Raw genomic sequence first — 11690 nt, 5'->3', positions numbered from 1 at the left:
GGAGGTTCATTTAGTTATTCTTTCAGTCACAGTGTACCATTTATTTCAAATGAAGTTGGACTTTATTGAATAGCCCCCAAGGGACTCCATGTAAAAAGCTACCTTCATTTTATAACTGGAGAAAACTCAAGTATAGAATGGTAGTTCATAAAAAATAAAAAAGTTTCAACAATTTCTTGAAACAGATCGAAAGGACCACCTAATGCTTTCCCAGTTCACTGCTACTTCAATGTTTTCAAATGTTCTTTGCACTAATTGTAAGGAGTATTCAGGCAACTACTGTCTTCTGTTGGCATTATTTGGATTGTTTCCTTTTTTAAGACTTTGATTTATAATATTGTGAAGTTCCTCAGGGGAAAAATACAATTTATTTATCTCCTCACCTAGGGAGCTGATGTCTAAATAAGATCAGAATTTCAGAGAAAATCACACCTTGTTTTAGAAAATATCTGTAATACATAAAACTTTGCTTTTCTGAGGGTGTTTTTTTCTCTTTGCATATCTATCATCAAAGATGTAGTCTTCAAAAGTTTCTTCATTAATTAAGGAAAAGGAGATGAGTACAAACAGAAATTTTCATTCAGAAATCCAGCAACCTTATAATGGAAAACAGAAGCCTGAGATAACAGATAGAATACACAGCAAAATAGGTCTTAATGTCAATTTTACAAATGGAGAGCTGGATTGATGCTGGAACAGCAAGGAGTCTGGTTTAGATGTAACATAGAATGTGTGAGATTCAGTAAGATGAAATAAGACTGTAGAGGTAAGTGGGAACTTGATTGTGGGAAACTTTAAAGAGAAGATTAATGAGTTTTTAGCCTATTCCATAGGCATTAAGATGTTATTGAAGGATTTTTTGAGTAGAGAAGGGTCATGGTCAGATCCATGGCTTAAAAAAGATTATTGGGGAAGTTTGTGAAAGATTAACTAGAAAGAAGGGAGTCTGGAAGCAGGGAAACAACTTAGAAGGTGATAATGACCTGAACTAGGGTGGTGTCCATGTAAATGGAGAGAAAGGGATTGACAAGAGATGCATTAGGAGAAGAATCAATTAAACTTGGCCAATGCCTAAAGATGGGGAGCGGAAGAAAAGAAGAATCAAAGATCATTCTAAGGATATGAAGATGGGTGACTGAGAGTACTGTGCTTCTCTCATCAGTCATTCAGTTGACTGGGGTTTATAGTAAGTGCTTACTATAAGCTTGGCACTGTGCTAAACACTGGGAGAAACAAAAGCAGCTTCTGAACTCAAACAGCCCATTTTATGTTATTAATATAAGTCCATTACGGACAACTAGGTAGTGCAATGGTTAGAGCATAGTGATTAGAATCAGTAAGACCTGAGTTAAAATCCTGTCTCAGACACTAATTAGCTGTGCGACCCTGGGCAAGTCATTTAATTTCTGTTTTCCTTAGTTTCTTCACCTATAAAATGATCTTAACAAAACATGAAAGACTTGCACAAAATAATGAAATGCAAAGTGAGCAGGACCAAGACAACATTCTATATAGTAACAGCAATATTGTTTTAAGAGCAACTTTAAGCACATAAGTCATTTAACTATTATAAATACCCAAATTAACTACAAAGGATATATGGAGAAAGACATTATCTGCATCCAGAGAAAGAACTGATAAATAGAAGTGTCTACAGAATAATTCTACATACATGTGTGTGCATTTGTTTCTAAAGATAGTCATTTCTAGGGCATAGATGGGGGGAGGGAAGAAAAAAGGAGAAAAAAAATTTTATATACATAAATGAAATGACAAGTTAAACATAATAAAAGATTAAATTAAATTTTTAAAAAAGATAATAGTAGCATCTACCTCCCCATGTTATTGTGAGGATGGGATAATATTCGTAAAGTATTTTTGCAAATCTTAAACTACCTCATAAATGCTATTATTTTTATAAGGGAGACATGCAAATCATGAGATACATATAAGATATGGAAAGAACTTATGGAGGGTAATCTCGTAGGGGAAGGCACTGGAACTTATGGAGGGTAATCTCGTAGGGGAAGGCACTGGCAGCTAGGGAGATCAGGAAAGGTCTCCTGTAGAAAGTAAGATTTTTGCTGAGTCTGAACCAGTGATTCTTACTTCACTGGGGTCCATGAATGTCCCACGGGATCCAAGAATATCCAAGTACAGGGGATATGTGAACACATCTGTGAAAAACAAAAGCATAACTTTATTTCAATATAATTGATTTCTTTTGTAAGTTTATGTATTTATCTTATGCATCTAAAGACATTATTCTAAGATGAGGTCCGTAGATATTATCAGACTATGAAAGGTGTCCCTGACTCAAAAAAGATCATGAACCTCTGGCTCAAACTAAAAGGTACAAGAGGGAAAAGAAGCACTTGTGTTATCGTTTAGGGCCCTCTACAGTTTAAGAAAGGGAGAAGGAGGAAGGGATCAAGGGACTTTGCAACTGTTTTGGTGGGAGCTATACATATATATTGTTGTTCACTGTAATATTTCCTTAGAACCTTGCCAAGGATGATTGTGTGTTAGATTACTTCAGTGACCTGAGGGTAGCAGAGAAGGAGTCTTGCCCAACAAGAGAATTATGAGGACCAGAAAGGGATCATTTAGCAGAAACAAAATTTATCAGCTAGTGATATGCAGTGCAAATTGTTCTCTTTAAAAAAAAAAAAAAACTACAGATATGAAGAGCTGCCATCTAGAGTCTTGAGTTGCCTTGAGTACATGGGTTTTCCTACCCATATTCCTTTCTTCCAGGCTTCTGCAAGGCTGTACCCACTGTTCCCAGTAAATAATGGATGTAATGGTGGGAGAATGTGACCCAAGTTTATGAATGAAAAATTATATTTTGGCTATTCTTTCTTTTGTCTTCTATTAAGGAAATATTATGATTGTCTGCAATGTTAATCAGAGAGTTAAAGATCTTCTTGATTAGGGAAGGTCCACACCTTTTGTTAACTTTTTAATGAGGCACTGGTTGTCAAGGGTCGTGATGCCCTCAGGGTCTGAAAAGTGTTTATATACTCTGAGGTGAGGTTTTACTTTGAGACTTACTCATTGTAAATGTTTGGCCAGATGAGACTCTGGGCAGCCGCCAAGGAGCCCCCCAGCTTTGGAAACCCAGATGTTGGTGCTTCTCTCTCTGGTAACTATGTATGTATGGTCAGACAGTTGGATCTGTCTGTTGATCTGTGATGCATGTATTACTTATGGTCAGACAGTTGAAAGCCCTGTCTGTTGATTTCTATTTCTCTGTATTTTCTCTGAAGTTCAAGGTGCTGAACTATGTGACTAATACATATATGATTGATTAAAGTGATTTTTGACCCCTCAAAAGTTGCCTTTCCTTTAGAAAAGGAGATCAAAGAACCCGTATACCAGGCCCTCCTGTGTATGTCAGTGTCCTTGCTGATACATTGTTCCTAATCTTGCCTCCTGTTGAGTAAATGTTATCATTATTCTTATTTTTGCTTTCTTGTTTGGTAAATGTTTCATGCTTAATGTAAAAGAGTCAATGGTTAAGGAAGACTCTGGGAAGATGGAGGAATATGGCAGGAAATTATGTGACTTTCCCAAGTTCCCCCACAAATAACTTAAACTAATGCCTCAGTGAACTTTAGCATGGCAGAAATAATTAAAAGTTGAGGTAAAGCAGTTGTCTAGCCCAAGAGAACTTGGGAGGATGCTAGGAAAGACTTGCTGTCAGTGCAACCTCAGCTTCAGAAATAGACTGCAGGGATCAAACCACTGATCAGGGGAAAATTGTAAGACTCTTCAGTGATGCTGGAATCAGGGTCCCAGGCTGTGGCTGTGAGCAAGGAGTAGTAAATACACACCAGTGATTGGAGTCTCTGGTTTTGATTCCAGGACAGAGGGGTGATGTGAGGCTTGCAGCCACCAGAGGGAACTCAGAGAATAAGTGTGTTTATAGCGACAGCACTGTTGGAGACCCTGGTGAGAGTTCAGGGCTTGAGATTAGGCTCCCAGATAGAGCTCAGAAAACAATAGCATACAAAAACCTGAAGCCTGAGACATTATCCCCCACATCTCAGGACTAGAGCCTGACTCTAACATAAAGTTAATGTCTAGAAACAAGCTGCTAAAAGAAATAAGTAAGCAAAAGAGAAAGAACTCAACCACAAAGATCAATAGAAGATCAACCATAGAAGAAGACAATGAAGTCAAAGGAACTACTTCTGAAGCTTCAAAGAAAAATTCAAAATGGTCACAATTCCAAAAAGAGTTCTTGGAAGAGCTTTAAAAATCAAATAAGAGAGGTTGAGGAAATAATTATGAAACTTCTCATTACAAAAATGACTGACCTGAAAAAAACAGATCAAGGAGAGACAATATAAGAATTGTTGAACTACCTAAAAGTTACAATAAAAAAGAATCTAGACACTATACTTCAAGAAATTATTAAAGAAAATTGCCCTGAAGTTTTAGAACCAGAGGGTAAAATAGAAATTTTAAAAATCCACCAATCACCACCTGAAAGAGATTCTAAGATGAAAACTCACAGAAACAACCTAGCTACTTTTTGAAGGTCCCAGGTTGAGAAAATATTATAAGCAACTGTTGTTGTTCACATGTATTTAACTCTTCATAATCTCATTTGCAGTTTTCTTAGTGGCCTTCTACTTCTTTCTCCAACTCATTTTACAAATGAAGAACTAAGGCAAACAGGTTTAAATTACTAGCCCAGGGTCAAATAGCCAGTAAGTGCCTGAGGCTGGATTTGAACTCACAAAGATGACTCCAGCTCTCTCTATCCACTATACCACCTAGCCACCCCACTACAGAAAATGAAAAAGAAACAATTTAAATATTATGAAGCTACAGTCAGGATAAGATGGGATTAGCAGCTTCTACATTAAAAGACTGAAGGACATGGAACAAGATGTTCTAAAGAGCAAAGGAGCTGGATTTGCAACCAAGAATAACTGAATGTAATCCTGCAAGGAACAAAATGAATATTTAGCTAATTAAAAGATTTTCAGGTATTCTTAAGGAAAAGACCAGAACTGAACCAAAAATTTAGTGCACAAGAATCAGGAGAAACATAAGAAGGTAAATATGAAAGACCACTTAAAAGGGATTTAATAAGGTCAATCTGTTTACTTCTTATATGGGAAAATGGTGATAAATAGCTTTCATTTTCCCACAAGTTATACTATATAAAAGTTGCATTTTACTCATCTTCTTTGTAAGGTCAATAGTTGAATTGTGAAATAAATCATTAAACATTTTCATCCAAAGTACCACAGCTATCTTATACACAAAGTGAAAATGAAAATACTTTGAGCAAAAAACCCTACTACCCTTCCCTCTCATCATCACAGCATTCCATCCTCCCATATAGACACCAATAAGCCCCAAAGTAGCTCTATCAATATTGTGAAGTCATTAACTAAATATTCTGTTACTCTATCCTCCCCCCAATTACCCCCACTACCACGCAAACTTAGAGTAAACTGGGATCTAGCATTCAGTTGGCTGATACTGAGGTATATCCCATCCTTATATGGCTGTATTCATTATGGTACATTTTTTTTAAAAAAGATTTTTATTGATGTTTTCTGTTTCTTACATCACCACAATATCCCATATCTCCTTCGTTTTCTTTCTTCCTCCTTGAAAATATTTGAAAAATAGTATATTTTTTAGAAGGGGTGGGGGAAAGTATAATTGATCAAAACATTGAGAAAGTCCAAAAACATGTGTGGTGTGTAACACCTGTGGACCTCTGGCATCCATGAAGGGTAGGTTGGTCAAGTCTTCTCCTATTTCTTCATTCAAGTCCCACTTGATTTTTATAATTTTGTTACGTTTACTTTTGATTTTTGGCGTGCCATTATTATTTTCATTTACACTGTTGTAGTTGCTGTTTATATTGTTTTGTTTTATTTTGTTTTTTTGACTCTACTTACTTCACTCTGCCTCACTTCATATAGATCTCTCTACACTTCTCTGTGTTTGTCACATGCATAATTTCTTACAGTACAGTAACATTCCACTATATTTCTGTATATGGTGCACTTTCAAAAACAAACAAGTAGAAAAATCTTTGAGGATATTGTCAGTTTCCTTCAGACATCTTGTTGGATTTAGGTGTACCTGAGCTTTGAATAAATTTCAGCACACTGGTCACTCCAGAAATAACCAATGAAGCATAGTGTGTATTTCTTTTTTTTTTCTCATGGTGTATATTTCAAAGAATCTGAGCTAGCTTCATCTTCTAAGTAAAAGTGTGAACACTTGCTATAGTCTTCATTTTCATGAGCTAGTAAGCCCTGTCAAATAGAAATTGTTTGTCCCTGAGTTCTGGTCCAATTCCAGAGCAACACCCTTATTGGCATTTTCTTTACTTACTGTTGCTTGGGAAGATTGATGACTTATGCTACATAACAGCTCTTTCTGACTACTCACAAACAATAGATTATGAACTCCTTGAAAGAAGAGACTGTCTTTTGCCTTTCATAATACAGTTCCTGGAACAGAGTAGGCACTTAATAAATGTTTATTTATTGACAGCTGATTGGACTTTAGGTGTTTTAGGAATATCTGCATTATTTGCAGATACGTAAAAATTACAGTAAAACTTCACTTAATGAAACTAACTTGAGGATGCGGTGGGAAGCAGTCTGCATTATGGAATATTGGTAAAAGTAACATAGTTCATTATTTTTAGTACATTCTGACTAGGCTAGTATAAAGTTCATTATCCTCTATTATTCAAATTTTGGCTCAAAGAGATCCTTAGAGATATTTTAATGAATATATAAAAAAGTTTGTAACTATTATCTCAATCATATATAAATGGAATTAGCAAATTGTAAGATATATGTTGTATTGTGCTATAACAAATGATGAGCTGATTGATTTTAGAAAAATATGGAATGACTTGAATGAAATAGGAGTGAAATGGATAGAACCAAGTGAACACTGTACACAGTAACAACAGTATTGTACTAAAAACAACTTTGAATGAGTAAGTCATTTTGAGTATTATAAATATGCAAGTCAACTACAAATGACCTATAAGGAAGATACTATCCATATCCAGAGAAAGTATTGATAAATAGAAGTGTGTATAGTATGGTTTTACATACATACAGACATGTACACATACATATTTTTGTCTAATAGTAGCCTTCTCGAGGGCAGAATAGGGAGGGAGAGAGAAAAAAAGTGCACAGAGGACAAAAGACAACTTGGAAGCACAAAAAAGTAGGGTAACTTTGAAAATGATGATTAATATTTATTACATAGTTTTTCCAAAAAAACCAAACAGTATGAAATGGAAATTATGGTTTTATATTGAATCTTTATGCTGTGCCATGTACATGGAAATGGTTTTTTTTGTCTTTTTGTATTTAAGTTCAAAATGAATAAAAACTATATATAATGTGTATATATATATATATATATATCAGCAATTTAATGATTCTAGTACAAATATGAGCATGAGGGAAAATGGTTTAAAATATTTGAAAATATGGTTTAGAATTTAAGGAATAAAAAAAGTTTGTTCTCTCTCAGACAGAACACTCAGGATTACTATTAAGGGGCTCCACAACTTTAAATCATCAATGATTTTTTTTGTTACCCCAAGAAGAGATTTGGAAGGCAAGGGAGATTGTAAGCACCAAGAAACATCACAAAAAATGAAAAATAACTATATTAACAGGCAGGGAACAACTGGTTCCTAAGGTGAAAATAGTTTCTGAATCAGTTCTCTGCGTGCAGTCAGACTAGTGACGTTTCTTTATGTCACTTTACAATTCCTCGTCAGTAATGTGATACAACCTACTCTTACCCATCATGTATGTATCTGTCCATTATTCTTTAGGTACTCCTCGATTTTAATTCTTTATTTAAATAAAAAGTTTTACTGAGGTATATTATTTTTACATCACAAGCATTTACAGATTGTGAGAGGTCTTGTAACAAAGTACAACAGTTAAGTAAAACTAATGATATGAAGACCTCAACTGAAAGTGCACGTAATAGGGCAGCTAGTTGGTGCTGTGGATGGAGGACTGGCCCCAGAACCAAGAGGTACTGAGTTCAAATTTGACCTTAGATACTTAACTGGCTATGTAACCCTGGGCAAATCACTTAACCCAGATTGCCTCCAAAAATAGAAAATATATGCTACATTCCACAGTTGTAGGCCCCCTCATGTCTCTATTTAAAAAAGATAATAACAAATCTATTTTCTCTGCCTCCCAGTTCCAACCCCACTGATAAAGAAATGAAAATAAAAATAAATTTCTTGTAATAAATATGAATATTCCAGTAAAAAAAAGTTTCCTTAATGATTTTATGCAGTATACATCAATATACATCAATCTATCTATATCCATATCAATGTCTCATTCTGTACCCTAAATCTACAACCTCTGTGTTATAGATAGCATATTTCATTACCAGTTCTCTTAAATCATGAATAGTCATTGTATTAATCACAGTTCTTTCAGCTTTCAAAGACATTTGTACTTTACAGGTTTTTGTTGTTGTTGTACAAATTGTTCCAATGGTTCTGTCCATTTTACTCATCAGTTCATAAAAGTCCTCAAAACTGTTCATTTTTATAACATTGATGTGTTAGTATAAATTATTCTCTTGGTTCTGCTTCAATTCTGCAGGAACCAGGTTGACCCGTCATTCATAGTCTTATAGCATCCCTGGAAGAATATTATGTTAAAAAAAGTTATGATCCTAGTTTCAGGGAGAAACTTGTGATTAAAAAAAAAAAAACTAAACCATTTATCAAAAGCAATCCAGCTTATTGTCCTTCTACTAAATTCTGCACCCCATCATTATCCATGCCCACTGTCTGTCAAGATAATGGATTATTAATAGATCACTATTATGGACTGTCTATTTAAATACAGTACAATAATCATTCTTCATCCACTTGTTTTTCCTTATGTAGATCATAAGACTGAAATTTTTCGGGTGGTTATGGATCTCATTTAGCAGGCTCAGAAATATCTTGGACCTTGTTATAATCAGTATAATGCTATCTACCAACAGGAACAGTTATTGTCTATTGAGAATACATCTCCAATTTGAACTCTGTCCTAGACCTATACTATCATAGTAAAAACCACTTTTTTTGGAGTGGGATGGGGGGAATATGTTTTCCTGTTTTATGTCTCACTTTATTTTGGATAGTTACTGAACAATTTTCTCTTTGTTATTTCATCTTTTACACAATTTTTACAAATTTTACATAATTTTTACAAATACATAGAAGACATCTATTAGAAGAGAGCCTTTAAGGAGGCATCTTTTTGTACTGAAAGGCTTTTCTTTCTATAGTTAGCAAATAAAAAGCATGGTAGAACCCTGTATTCTCTATATCTCTCACTCAATAGTGTGAGTGAAAAGATGAGGTATGCTAGGGAAAGCCATTTGATGTGTTCATATAGGAAGGAAGGAAGAAGAGAAGGAAGGAAGAAAAGAAGGAAGGAAGGAAGGAAGGAAGGAAGGAAGGAAGGAAGGAAGGAAGGAAGGAAGGAAGGAAGGAAGGAAAGAAACTTTTATTGAGCTCATTGTACACCTTCAGTACACTGAACACTTTTTGATACCTCATTTGATCTTCACAATAACCCTTGGAGGTAGGTGTTGTTATCATGATCCCCATTTCACACTTGTGAAAACTGAAGTAGACAGAGATTAAGTGATTTGCCCAGGATGACATAGATAGTAAGTGCCTGAGGCTGGATTTGAACTCAGGTCTTCTTGACTGGGTCAAGTGTATCATGAATATATAGATGAAATGTATGAAAAGCCTGCCTAATCCTCGCTCTCATTTTCATTCAGAGTATCTTAAATATATATGTAGATTTTTCTCATAGAAGTTTTAGAGAGATGGGAAAGTAGGCACATGGGCCAGTAGTTATTTGTGTTTTCTTGGTCTTTCTTAGCAAAATAATAGTAATAAATAAGGTCTGTGATTTTTCCCATGTATTCAAAAAGGAATATTTTCCTTTCCTTGAAATATCTTAGGAACTATTCCCTCAGTTGGAATAGGAACCAGATCTGTGATTTCATGAGTAAAGGGAGCTCCTAGGTGAAAAAACTCCTTTTATGTAGGTTGACATGTTCTCCACAACTTTTGGAGCAAGGGTTCTTAATCTTTTTTGGCTCATGTACCCTTTTGGCAGTATGGTAAAAGCCTATGGACTCCTCAGAAGAATTTTTTAAATATGTGAAATAACATATATATGGCATATAGTAGATGCTTGATAAATCTTTATTGATTAATTGATTATTGATTGAAAATATTTTTAAAGGACAAATTCACAAACCCCAATTTAAGAAACTTTGTTTTATAGAGTTGCCTAGAGCACTGAGAACTTAAATGACTTGCCCAAGGACACACACACACACACACACACACACACACACACACACACAGAGGCAGAATGTGACTTCCTGGCTTAGAAGCTAACTTATCAGCAAATTTTATATAGTACTGCTTATCAAAACAAAAACAAACCCAAAACCAGTGTTTTTTTCTGCCCTTGAAGAGTGCTGAGGATCATAATTTAGAGCTAGAATGGATCCCCCATTTTACAGATGAGGAAGCTAAGGTCCGGAAAAATTAAGAGACATTCATGGTTATCTAGTCACCAAGTCAGGTCTGGGTTTTGAGTCAGGATCTTTGGACTGTCAGTCTAGCAGTCTCCCTTTCATTGCATTCTCTTAATACCCCTCCAAACTGTATTGCCTCCAGCACAGTTCTCCTCTGTGTGAATATTGCCCAGTCTAGAGGCTATTCTTAATTTTGTCCTTCCATTTCTTCTTCCTTATGCAGAACATTAGGACATGGATTAGGGAGGGGGTGTTTCCTCACAAGGAGTTCCCTTTTCTGATGACATCACAGGTCAGGTTTTTTAAAAAAAATCTTTAAGAAACAGTCATTATCTGTTTTTATATCTGTTCTCAAATCTATTTCCCATTTAGTCCTCAATTGTAAACTATGTCTTCTTATTTTTATTCTCCTAATTTGATATTAATTGTGAGAAGTCCATAGTATAACTATATATAGATTTGATTTGAAAATGTCTCTCACGTTGATATCAATGTATTTCACATCTGTCAAAGTCAATTTCTGTGTGTGTGTGTATGTGCATGTATGTGTGTGGTGCTATTTGGTACACATCAGATTCTGTGCTTTGTAACTCTTTGCTTGAAAAAAGTATCCATAACATATAGGTAAGGGACTTCTGTATTGTCTACATAGGGTCATCACTAAATCTCTTTACCTTATCATCTTCCGCAACAGTTGTTGGCACATAGGTTTCAATAATCTTCATGGTGATTTTTCCACAAATTCCTCATGAAGATGGCAAGACAAAATGGTCAAATGTCCTCTGATATTGTGCTTGTTGTGCCTTTTGGAGGCATGATGAAACCTACTGTGTCAATTTTCTCCAAGGAGAATATGTACATCAGCCATCTATTTAGCTACAATGTCCTTTTGTCTTCAGATTTGTGCATGATAAAAATGCCTCTGTGGATATGATTCAGTTCTGACAATATTATGTATACTTGTGTATGTACGTACAGCATGATCACTGACTATCAATTTCACATTGAGAGTACAGATAGCTAAAGTAACGTTTATAAGTTGTCCAAAAACTGTGTGATGTTTAACACCTATTGCCCTTTGT

The sequence above is a fragment of the Notamacropus eugenii genome, chromosome 2 (genome assembly GCF_028372415.1).
Source record: "Notamacropus eugenii isolate mMacEug1 chromosome 2, mMacEug1.pri_v2, whole genome shotgun sequence".
Classification (NCBI taxonomy): domain Eukaryota; kingdom Metazoa; phylum Chordata; class Mammalia; order Diprotodontia; family Macropodidae; genus Notamacropus; species Notamacropus eugenii.
This window is presented reverse-complemented; position numbering follows the sequence as displayed.